General features: G+C 42.2%; 1 protein-coding gene across 1 annotated transcript in view; it reads left to right on the forward strand.

The window, feature by feature from the left end:
- Positions 1 to 12,094, forward strand: part of fras1 (Fraser extracellular matrix complex subunit 1) — a 607,084-nt gene that overhangs the window by 73,428 nt on the left and 521,562 nt on the right. The window lies entirely within an intron of this gene.

A 12,094-nucleotide genomic window follows, 5' to 3' on the forward strand; every position in this document is an offset into this window, starting at 1 on the left:
AACACAGAATAAATGTTAACTTTTTTTCAGGATTTGTATGAGTCCTGTCTGTTCTAGAGTTAATTCAATTATTTTGGAAATGTTAATTAAGTAACACTGGACTAACATTCATGTTTAACCTGAAATCAAGAGTTATATTCACGTTTTAAGAGTAAACAGATAACACTGTGTAGAGTTATCCTGGTTTAGCTCAACAACTCACAGAGGTGTTTTATTTTTACACTTTATTTAGTTAATTTACCATTTTCGGCAAAGTCTCAAACTCAAATTGCCAGAGGCCAAAGTTAAAAACTGGGACTAAGTCGTGGGCCAAACTAAATATTTATTGAAACATTTCAACAACATCTGCATGTTTTCTCTTCTTTTGAGATATATAATGTTTAACCTTTTCTTATTAAAATAAATGTTTAATAACAGTTTTGATTAAACATTGAATCCAGAACAAGCAAAATATAAAATAATAACAACATTTTAAATAAATAATGTCTCTATAGTCGATCTGTGTGCGGCAGCAGCTCTGATACATGTTTGATATGATCGCGAGGGCCAAATATAACTATATCACAGGCCAAATTTGGCCCCCAGGCCTGAGTTTGACATGTCTGTCCTTAAGTGTAAATTAAGGTTCACTGTTAAAAAAAAACAAAACACATTCAGTGCATGTAAAGCCTTTATTTTCTTTAAAACAGTGTAGTCAAAGTCAAAATGAACTTTATTTTCAGTTCCAGAGGACCCAGTCCAGCAGAAGTAAACATCAAGGCCAAAACTTCAAGTTAATTCATCTGATATAAAAATGTATTGAACAGATACATATGTGCTCTAGTTTATGAAACTGTTGGCCTTTATTCTGTACCATTTTTGGTTCTAAAGTTCCATTTGTTTTAAACAGACCATGTATGAAACATGGAACAAAAATTATTTCCCAAATTTCAAAGACAAAAAAAAAGTATTTAAAATGATAAAAATGTTCTTGGAAGGACTGACATATTTTATAGAAATAGTTTCTTTCATTTTGAAGTAATATTAAAGTATTCAGAAGAAAAAGCGACAAATGATGTAAAATCCTGCACCTTCTACTTGTTTGTACAATTTTCCCTCCGTTACTTTTCCCTCCGTTACCATGACGTTTCTTAATAAAAAACTTCATGAGTCAAAAAGTAAGAGGTTTTTCAACCTAATCTTGTACCATATGGTAGAAAACTATATGAAGCAAATATTCAAACCAGTTTGTTAAGGATATGTAAGTGAGAACCAAGAGTTATCACTGTTTGGATTTATTGACCAAAAAGTGCTGCATATTTCATTCCCTCCGTTACCGACATGAGTTTTTTAATTTTTTCTCAACAACTTGAAAGAATCTCACAGGTTTAACTTGACCCTGTTGGAGTGTAACTCTTTCCTACATTCTGATACTTTACTTATTTCAATAGTTCCTCTAGTTTCTGAATAAGAGACATTTGAATGTCAAAAATCTGACCTGTTTCCCTCCGTTACCACTTGACTGGACCCTCATCTACTACACACACACAGAACATGAAGTGTAAATAGATTTCAATAATAAAAAAAATAAACACAGTATACAGACAGACAGACGAGGACATAAACATTTCCACAAGAACAATGACGTAGTTGTTTTTTGGTTTATGTGCAGGTGCAGTGTGTAAAGTGCTGACACAGCAGCTGGATTTATGAATGTGTGGAGTTGTTTTGGATGTGGTGGTTTCTGGAGTTTTGGTGAGTGTGTTGATGAGCCTGATGCCTGTGGGGAGAGTGTGTTTGTGTTTGTGAGTGTGTTTGTGAGTGTGTTTGTGAGTGTTTGTGAGTGTGTTTGTGAGTGTGTTTGTGAGTGTGTTTGTGAGTGTGTTTGTGAGTGTGTTTGTGAGTGTGTTTGTGAGTGTTTGTGAGTGTGTTGTGTGTGAGTGTGTTTTGTGAGTGTGTTTGTGTTTGTGAGTGTGTTTGTGAGTGTGTTTGTGAGTGTGTTGTGAGTGTGTTTGTGAGTGTGTTTGTGAGTGTGTTTGTGAGTTTGTGATGTTTGTGTTTGTGAGTGCGTTTGTGTTTGTGTTTGAGTGTGTTTGTGTGTGTTTGTGAGTGTGTTTGTGTGTGTGTTTGTGAGTGTGTTTGTGAGTGTGTTTGTGAGTGTGTTTGTGTTGCGTTTCGTGCTGCGAGAGCGTTCCCCGGGCGCTGGGAGGGAGGACAGTTTGTGCGCTGGGTGGGTGGTGTTCTTGATCACTGCAGCGGGAAGTGTAAAAGATGAAATTATGTACAAAACCGGTTCAGACTGGTCTTCTCCGGTGACAGTTTGAAGGTGGGAGGTGCCAAAGTTAACACTAGAGGACGTCAAATTAACTTCAACCATTTCAACTCTGGCAAATAACCCCAACTCCCTCCCTCGTTTAACTTTCGAACAGTTAAAATATCACTTTTGGTGTGAAAAACAACCCTGGAATTTTAACCCTCCAGTTTTTGCTGTGTGTAGACAGACTCACGATAAAGAATTACCATATTTTGCGCATTATTAGGCCCTCTGGATTATAAAGCGCACTGACATTGAATGGTCTATTTTCCAACTTTTTTCACAATCCTGAAAAGGTTTTAACAGTATCCAAATTTGTGAATGAAACAAAACACAAACTCCACATTTGTTTTTGAGAAGGAAACAACATTAGATCATGACTAAAACGTGCATCGAGTAACTTTTCTGGTGGAGGGTTTGTATATTCTGTATTTTCCGGGCTAATGAATGTGTGGTTGTATTTTCAGTTTAATCCATCATGATTTAAAACTAATAGTGCCTATAATGTTTATTTTAACTGAATTATAGGCCAGTTTCATTGTTGACAAAAAGCGTGCGTGCGTTGCATGCTGGGAATTATTTTGGTCGGCGGCAAGAAACACTAATTGAACATGACGGACGGAGCGAGAAAGCACGTAAAGGGTATTGATCCCGGTTATTTATCCACTCTAACGGCAGAGGACCCAAGACCATTGTGACCAGAAATTGGTCATAAACATCGACGGACGACAAATCACCCTTTTCAACCCCGACAAAAGGTGAAACCAAATTTCTGGTCAGAATCACCAACTACCTGGACAAATATTCACTTGGGCGAAATCCACAATGACTTGGTGGAAACTCCTGGGCCATTCACAGCAGAAAAGATGAAAACCTCCAAGAGTCTCGAAAAAAAAGCATTTGGGGAAACTACAAAAATAATAATAACTGCTCCTGGTTTAACATCTGATTTTTTATTTGAAGTGATAAAACGTTTAACAAGCGTAATCAGAGACACCGACCTGGTCCCAGTCAAGACCGAGAGTCCGAGCGGCTTCGAGACCGACACGAGTCCGAGTCCGAGCGGCTTCGAGTCCGAGACGAGTCCGAGTCCGAGCGGCTTCGAGACCGAGACGAGACCGAGTCCGAGCGGCTTCGAGTCCGAGACGAGACCGAGTCCGAGCGGCTTCGAGACCGACACGAGACTGAGTCCGAGTGGCTTCGAGTCCGAGACGAGTCCGAGACCGAGCGGCTTCGAGGCCGACACGAGTCCGAGTCCGAGCGGCTTCAAGTCCGAGACGAGTCCGAGTCCGAGCGGCTTCGAGTCCGAGACGAGACCGAGTCCGAGCGGCTTTGAGTCCGAGACTGAGCAGGCTTCGAGTCCGAGCGGCTTCGAGACCGAGACGAGACCGAGTCCGAGCGGCTTCAAGACCGAGACGAGACCGAGACGAGTCTGAGCGGCTTCGAGTCCGAGACGAGACCGAGTCCGAGCGGCTTTGAGTCCGAGACGAGTTCGAGTCCGAGTCCGAGCGGCTTTGAGTCCGAGACAAGTTCGAGTCTGAGTCCGAGCGGCTTCGAGACCGAGACGAGACTGAGTCCGAGCGGCTTCGAGACCGAGACGAGACCGAGTCCGAGCGGCTTCGAGACCAAGACGAGTCCGAGCGGCTTCGAGACCGAGACGAGACCGAGTCCGAGCGGCTTCGAGTCCGAGTCCGAGACGAGACCGAGTCCGAGCGGCTTTGAGTCCGAGACGAGTTCGAGTCCGAGTCCGAGCGGCTTTGAGTCTGAGACGAGTTCGAGTCTGAGTCCGAGCGGCTTCGAGACCGAGACGAGACGAGTCCAAACACGGTCAAGTCTGAGGCAAGACCAAGACCATAAAAAAGTCGTCTGGAGGCCGGTCTCGAGACCAAGACCCGTCTCGAGTGTGTAGTTGTGTGTAGTGTTTTGTTAGCATGCTAGTTTGTCTGTAAAAGTTGTAAAAGTTGTGAAGAACAATGACTTGGTGGAAACTCCTGGGCCGTTCACAGCAGAAAAGATGAAAACCTCCAAGAGTCTCGATGTGTTGTTGAACTTGTTGGAGTCCACGGTTGTTAGGACTTCTACGTTTGCTCTGCGAATGTTTGAAAGCCGTTTAATTCACCGTTAGTGGTTCTTTTCACTCAGAATACGAAAAAGACATTTTCCTTCTTTCGTGCTTTTATTTGTGCATCTGATAATGCAGCAGGAATTTACCATTATCGGGGAGAAATACGCGAGGTTATGCACTGTGTTTGACCGCTACTGTGTGTTTCTTGCCTCCGACCAAAATATTTCCCAGGATGCAACGCGGGCTTTTAATAACAATGACGTCAGCAGAAACTCGCCTATAGGCACTACTACATCACCGTTGTCACGTGATGCTCATAAGGGGAGACCAAGATAAGAGGCAAGTCCAGCTGCTAGAGTTTGTCCCAAAACAAAAAAAAAAAAAAAAAAAAAAAGTACTTCCACAATTTGGCAGCATTTTGGCTTCAGGACACATTTGTTTACGTTTTACAGAAATGAAACTTAAAACCACATGGCTCATTTGCATAAACTGTAAGGTCTGAATAAACAGTTCTTTCCTTGTGTCGCTGATGTGGTTCAGTCAGACTAAAGGACACGACTCAGTGAAATATCAGTGTTGTGGCCTGATCCTGTCAGATCTCAGAAGCTCAGCAGGACAGGGTCTGGTCTGGACTTGGATGGAGACACTGGGAGAATCAGGAGCCACAGGAGGCACCAGTGGCAATAACTGTCGTTGTGTCCTTAGGCAAGACACTTCACCCACATTGCCTAGTATGAAAGTGGTGTGTCGTGAGGGACGGATGGCACCGATGGCAGCCGCACTTCCGTCAGTCTGCCCCAAATCCAGGCCCAGTTTAGCATCACCAGGTGTAGAGTGAATGAATAATGCTGAATAATGTTCTGTAAAGCGTCTTTGTGACAAAAATGTCTGTGAAAAGCGCTAAATATAATATAAGACTTACTTACTTCTCCCTGTGACAGAGGATGTGCTGCTGATGGTGAGTCTGTTCTGTGTGTGTGTTATAAGCCTGTTGTTGTTTATGTTATAGTTTATCTGAAGAACTGTTCACATGTGACGTTAACAGTCTGTTGTTTTCTCTTCTGTTGTTTTTACTACAACTTGACTTTACACAGGAAACGTCTGCTCCTGCTCTCTGATTTTATAAAATACATTTCCCCCAAAAAGTGCAACTTACATATGTTTTTTTCTTCTTCATTACTCATTTTTTGGCTGGTGAAACTTATACTCCGGAGCGACTTATAGCCTGAAAAATACGATGGTTAAAATATCACTTTTTGTGTGGGAAAAACAAGTCTGAAATATTTCACCCTGGAAATTTAACCCTCCAGTTTTTGCAGTGTGGAGAAGTAGACAGACGAATAATAAAGAGTCACTCAAACACAACTGCAGGTCTGTTTTTGAGACGGAAACAACAATGTCATTTCTTCATTTGTTTTTCCATATAAAACCAAAAATAAGAAAACAAAAAAACAACAGTTTTCTTTATTATTTGTCTCCAAAACCAAAATGAAAAAGCAGATAACGATTCTTTTTTTTCAGTTTTCGATTTTGTGTTTAAAAGGAAAATGGAAAAAACGGATAACGACAGTTTCCTGTTTACGTGACGTCAGTGACTGTGATGCTGGACTTTTGCGCCGAATACGGACTGAACCAGGACTGATCCAGGTCCGGGACCGGACCGGGACCAGAGCGGGACCAGAGCGGGACTGAGACCGGGACTGAGGACCGGGACTGAGACCGGGACTCAGACCGGGATGGGACCAGACCGGGACCAGACCGGGACCCAGACCCAGACCGGGACTGAGACCGGGACTAGACCGGGACCAGACCGGGATCAGACCGGGACAAGGCCGGGATCAGACCCAGACCGGGACTCTGAGACCGGGACTGAAGACCGGGACCAGACCGGGACCTGAGACCGGGACCAGACCGGGACTGAGCCGGGACTGAGGCCGGGACTGAGGCCGGGACTGAGGCCGGGGACAAGCCGGGACAAAGGCCAGGATCAGACCGAGACCGGGACCAGACCGGGACTGAGACCGGGACCAGACCGGGACAAGGCCGGGACCAGACCGAGACCGGGACCAGACCGGGACCAGACCGGGACCAGAACCCCGCGGAGGCTCGGAGTCAAAGCTTGGAGTCTGCTCTGGTCCCGGTCTGGTCTCTGTCTGGTCCCGGACCTGGATCAGTCCTGGTTCAGTCCGTACGCAGCGCAAAATCCAGCATCAGAGTCACGGACGTCACGTAAACGAGAAACAATCATTATCCGTTTTTTCCATTTTACTTTTAAACACAAAATCGAAAACTAAAAAAACAAATCATTATCCGTTTTTTCATTTTGGTTTTGGAGACAAATAACGAAGAAAACTTTTGTGTAGAGTTTGTCAAATACTTTTCTCCGTGAAGATTTTATTGCTTTGTCGTCAGATCTGCGGAGAGGCGACCCCGCTCACGCTCACAGTGTCTGTTTTTTGAGGTATTTTTGAGCCCCTGTAATTGCATAAATGTAAAGTGGAGCTGTTTAAAGTCACGCTGTGGAACATTCTGGGCAGATCGACGCCTCTAGAAAAGCCACACGACGCGCTTTATGTCGAAAAACAGCCGCGGTCGATGATTTAAAGCGCCTCTCGTTACGTAACGTTTCCAGTCTGTAACGGCTCCCGAAATCGTCCTCGGAATCTCCCTGCGCCGCGTTAGAACATCTCAGCCTAGTTTGGGAACTGGCGCCGGATAAACTTTTTTTTTTTCCGAGGTGGAGTTTTGAAAATACAGACGGCCAGGAACTCTGTGGGACTCATTATCCGCTATGAAAAGTGCTGAGATACGTGCGGGTCAATATTTCAAACAGAAGACAATAGGAGCGGGTCTGTGTGGACTTGTTAACTTAGACGAGAGCTTTTGTGGAGCTATTTACAAATCCCAGCAACAGGAAATCAATCAGACGCTCCTCTCCTCTGCCACCTCTTCTCTCAAACCGAGTCGCGAAATAATGGTTTTCCGATGGATCAAATGTTCCTTTAAAAAATCTAAATCCGTTCACAGAAAAAGAAGAAGAAGAAGAAGTAAAAGAAGGAGAAGAAGCGTTAGGGCTGAAAACGCTGCTCAGCTGGGAACTTTTTTTGTTTACTTTGCTTTTATTTTCTTTTTCAGCGCGAATACGATGATTTAAATCGATGCGCAAACGTTTCAATTTATTTTTTATTTTTTCTGCGACAGACTTGTTGCCATGGAGATGCTATCGCTTTGCCGGAAAGGTTTTGCACTGTGGCATTAAACTCGTCTGTGTTACATTTATTCCATTACAGGTGAATCATAATCAGTGTTGGGAAGGTGACTTTTAAAATGTAATCCCCTACAGATTACAGATTACAGATTACACACCCCAAAATGTAGTTTGTAACGGAATCCATTAAATTACTTAAAGTGAGTAATGTAATCTGAATACTTTGGATTACTTGATTACTTTTGATTTGATTTAGACCTTTTAGACCTGGTTTAGACCTGGTTTAGGTTTAGACCTGGTTAGACCTAGTTTAGACCTGGTTTTAGTCTTAGTTTAGACCTGATTTAGACCTGGTTTAGTCCTGGTTTAGACCTGGTTTAGACCTAGTTTAGACCTGGTTTAGTCTTAGTTTAGACCTGATTTAGACCTGGTTTAGTCCTGGTTTAGACCTGGTTTAGATCTAGTTTAGACCTGGTTTTAGTCTTAGTTTAGACCTGATTTAGACCTGGTTTAGTCCTGGTTTAGACCTGGTTTAGACCTGGTTTAGATCTAGTTTAGACCTGGTTTAGTCTTAGTTTAGACCTGATTTAGACCTGGTTTAGTTTCCTGGTTTAGACCTGGTTTAGACCTGGTTTAGATCTAGTTTAGACCTGGTTTTAGTCTTAGTTTAGACCTGATTTAGACCTGGTTTAGTTTAGTCCTGGTTTAGTCCTGTTTAGACCTGGTTTAGACCTGGTTTAGACCTGGTTTAGATCTAGTTTAGACCTGGTTTTAGTCTTAGTTTAGACCTGATTTAGACCTGGTTTAGTCCTGGTTTAGTCCTGGTTGGTTTAGACCTGGTTTAGACCTGGTTTAGATCTAGTTTAGACCTGGTTTTAGTCTTAGTTTAGACCTGATTTAGACCTGGTTTAGTCCTGGTTTAGACCTGGTTTAGACCTGGTTTAGACCTGGTTTAGATCTAGTTTAGACCTGGTTTTAGTCTTAGTTTAGACCTGATTTAGACCTGGTTTAGTCCTGGTTTAGACCTGGTTTAGACCTGGTTTAGATCTAGTTTAGACCTGGTTTTAGTCTTAGTTTAGACCTGATTTAGACCTGGTGTGAGGGAATTCTACCCAAAAGACATCAAAAATACATTAAATAAAGACACACCAGAAAGAGACGGTTAAAATGAACACTTACGCAAGGAGAGTTTTGAACACTGTCCGTCAGCTCCCTGCTCCACTCTGCTCAACAACTCTCCAAGTCACACTTTTATTGAAAATCATGTCACAGATAAGCAACACTTGACGACATCACGATACATACATTTCACATGTTCTCTTATAACTAACAATCCTCCCATTTCACATTTGATTACACATCCCAAGGACAGACAATTACGTGGTTCCCCAAGGCCTTCAGTTTTAGCATAAGATGGTACAAACCCTAAGTTGTCATTCATATCTGCTGCTGTTTTCATGTCACGTACATCCTGAACCAAAACAGACCCAAAGCAATGTTGATTACACCATGATTAATATTTAAATGATTCATACTTTAATGAAAGAATTACATATATAAATGAGTAACACTTTAATGAGACTTACATTTATATCATCAAATTCTCTGACACCTGGTTTAGATCCAGTTTAGACCTGGTTTTAGTCTTGGTTTTAGTCCTGGTTTAGATCCAGTTTAGACCTGGTTTTAGTCTTGGTTTTAGTCCTGGTTTAGATCTAGTTTAGACCTGGTTTTAGTCTTGGTTTTAGTCCTGGTTTAGATCCAGTTTAGACCTGGTTTTAGTCTTGGTTTTAGTCCTGCTTTAGATCTAGTTTAGACCTGGTTTTAGTCTTGGTTTTAGTCCTGGTTTAGATCTAGTTTAGACCTGGTTTTAGTCTTGGTTTTAGTCCTGGTTTTAGATCTAGTTTAGACCTGGTTTAGTTTCTGGCAATGAGTGAAATTACCGTTAAAAAAAAAGAAAAAAAAAAGGGGGATATATAAATATAAAAGGGATTTAACCCAAAATGTGAAAACAGTTAAATCCCTCTGTTTAATCCATCCATTTCAACAAAGTAACTGTAATCCAATTACCACTCACTGAAACAGTAACTGTAACTGAATACAGTTACTCATCATTTGTACTCTGATTACATGTAATCTGTTACTCCTCAACACTGATTATAATAATAATGATTCAAAATTACCACATTTGAAGCTTTAATTGTTCTAAAAATCTCTACAAAACCTTTGACTTTTTACTCTTAAAGATCATTTTTAGCCCTTCTCAACTTTTCTTTTCTACGTAACTTTGACGATATTGCACCAAACAGCACCAAAATAGGCCAGTTTGTGTTTTTTTGTGTGTTTAATTTCTGTGTTTTCTTTCACGATCACATTCATTGAACAGTCTGTGATCAAAATACTCACACCCGCGCTGCTTTGGTACATTTTTGTCCCATTGACTTCCGTTCATAATGCCTTTTTTTACGGGCATAACTTTGTCAGTGCCGTATTTTAAACACCATAGGTCGCACTCTTAAACCTCCAACCGCATCAAAAAACGACCGCGCACCACAATCCAGAGCGCCCCATACACGAATCCACTCAGGCGTCCCAGTACGACTTCAGTAAACTACAAAGCCACAAACACACACGGAGCAGACAGCGACCGCACAGAGAAACACACACACACACACTCATCACTCCACGCCGACGAGGAACGGAACGGAGGAACGAACCGAAAAAGCCACGAGCGCAACGTGCCGCTTCTAGACACGACTGAACAACTGAGTCACTGCGAACACGCCGACAATCCGTTGGTCCCAGACAGCACCAAAGACTTGTCGTCTTGTCTCTTATGAGCGTCACGTGACAACGGAACCAAACTAATCGAACGTTGTCTCCCCACAGTTACAAGAAACATTATAGAAACGATTAGTTTTAAATCATGATTGATACATTAAACTGAAAATACAACCACATGTTTTTTTGTGCTGAGCAAACAAATGTAGGTTTCAGTAAATTATAATTTTATATGAGGTCCTTATGCACCACAGATTTTTTTTTTTAATGACGGTGGGTGATGAAACTGATAGTGTTGTTATTTTCTGATACCGCGCGGGATACTGTAATACCGGATCAACCATGTTTGAGTACTGTATTTTCCGGGCTATTAGACGCGCTCATAAACCTCCAACCCCATCAAAAAAACGACCGTGCACCACAATCCAGAGCGCCCCATACACGAATCCACTCAGGCGTCCCAGTACGACTTCAGTAAACTACAAAGCCACAAACACACACGGAGCAGACAGCGACCGCACAGAGAAACACACACACACACTCATCACTCCACGCCGGCGAGGAACGGAACGGAGGAACGAACTGTGTCGCTTCTAGACACGACTGAACAACTGAGTCACTGCGAACACGTCGACAATCCAGACACTACTCCCTACACGCCACAACTGAACAAAGCCCAGAGTCACTGTGAACGAACAAACAAACAAAACCACTCACACATCACACTGTTGGGTTTCATTTAAAGTCCCACACCATTTATTTGTGAAAAAAGTTTGAAAATAGAACAAGAATATTGCACTGCATACGGACTGGACCAGGACTGAACCAGGACTGAACCAGGACTAAACCGTTTTCAGTCCTGGTCCTGTTCCCGGTCTCAATCCTGGTCTCAGTTCTTGTCTGATCCCGGTCTCAATCTTGGTCCCTGACTCAGTCCCGGTCTGGTCTCGGACCTCGTTTAGTCCTGGTTTAGTCCTGGTTTAGTCCTGGTTTAGTCCTGGTTTAGTCCTGGTTCAGTCCTGGTTTAGTCCTGGTTTAGTCCTGGTTTTAGTCCTGGTTTAGTCCTGGTGGTTTAGTCCTGGTTTAGTCCTGGTTTAGTCCTGGTTCAGTCCTGGTTTAGTCCTGGTTTAGTCCTGGTTTAGTCCTGGTCCTGGTTCAGTCCTGGTTTAGTCCTGGTTTAGTCCTGGTTTAGTCCTGGTTTTAGTCCTGGTTTAGTCCTGGTTTAGTTTACTCCGGCAAATAATGAAGAAAATTGTTTTGGTTTTATATTGAAAAACAAGGTTCTTCTTCTGCCGCATTTTTCACTTTGACTTTGATTTTATTACGACTTCATTCTCGTGATATTATAACTTTTATTCTCGTAAAATTACGACTTTATTCTTGTAATATTACGACTTTAATGTCAAAATGTTACGACTTTATTCTCGTAGCGCCAGCATGTTTTTTTTGTTTTTTTTTATCTGACCCTTATACTCCGTATTTGACTCTCAATTGGGAGAAAGTCTTAAATACATTTACTTCAAATAACTGACTGACTGTGATCAAGCCTCTCGCGCTTAAAGCTCCGTTCTGAAAGAGATGGCAAGAAAAGACGTAGATATTTGAAGTTAAAATGATGTGGTTGTGTTGTAGAGGAGCCCCAGCCTCATTCTTTTCTTGTGGAAATGTTTATGTAGAAAAGAAAAGTTGAGAAGGGTTAAAAAGTAAAAGTTTTTGTAAAGATTTTTTGAACAATTAAAGCTTCAAA

This window comes from Boleophthalmus pectinirostris, unplaced genomic scaffold, assembly GCF_026225935.1.
Source record: "Boleophthalmus pectinirostris isolate CB_2022bp ecotype Guang Dong unplaced genomic scaffold, ASM2622593v1 HiC_scaffold_4, whole genome shotgun sequence".
In the NCBI taxonomy this organism is placed as follows: Eukaryota; Metazoa; Chordata; class Actinopteri; order Gobiiformes; family Gobiidae; genus Boleophthalmus; species Boleophthalmus pectinirostris.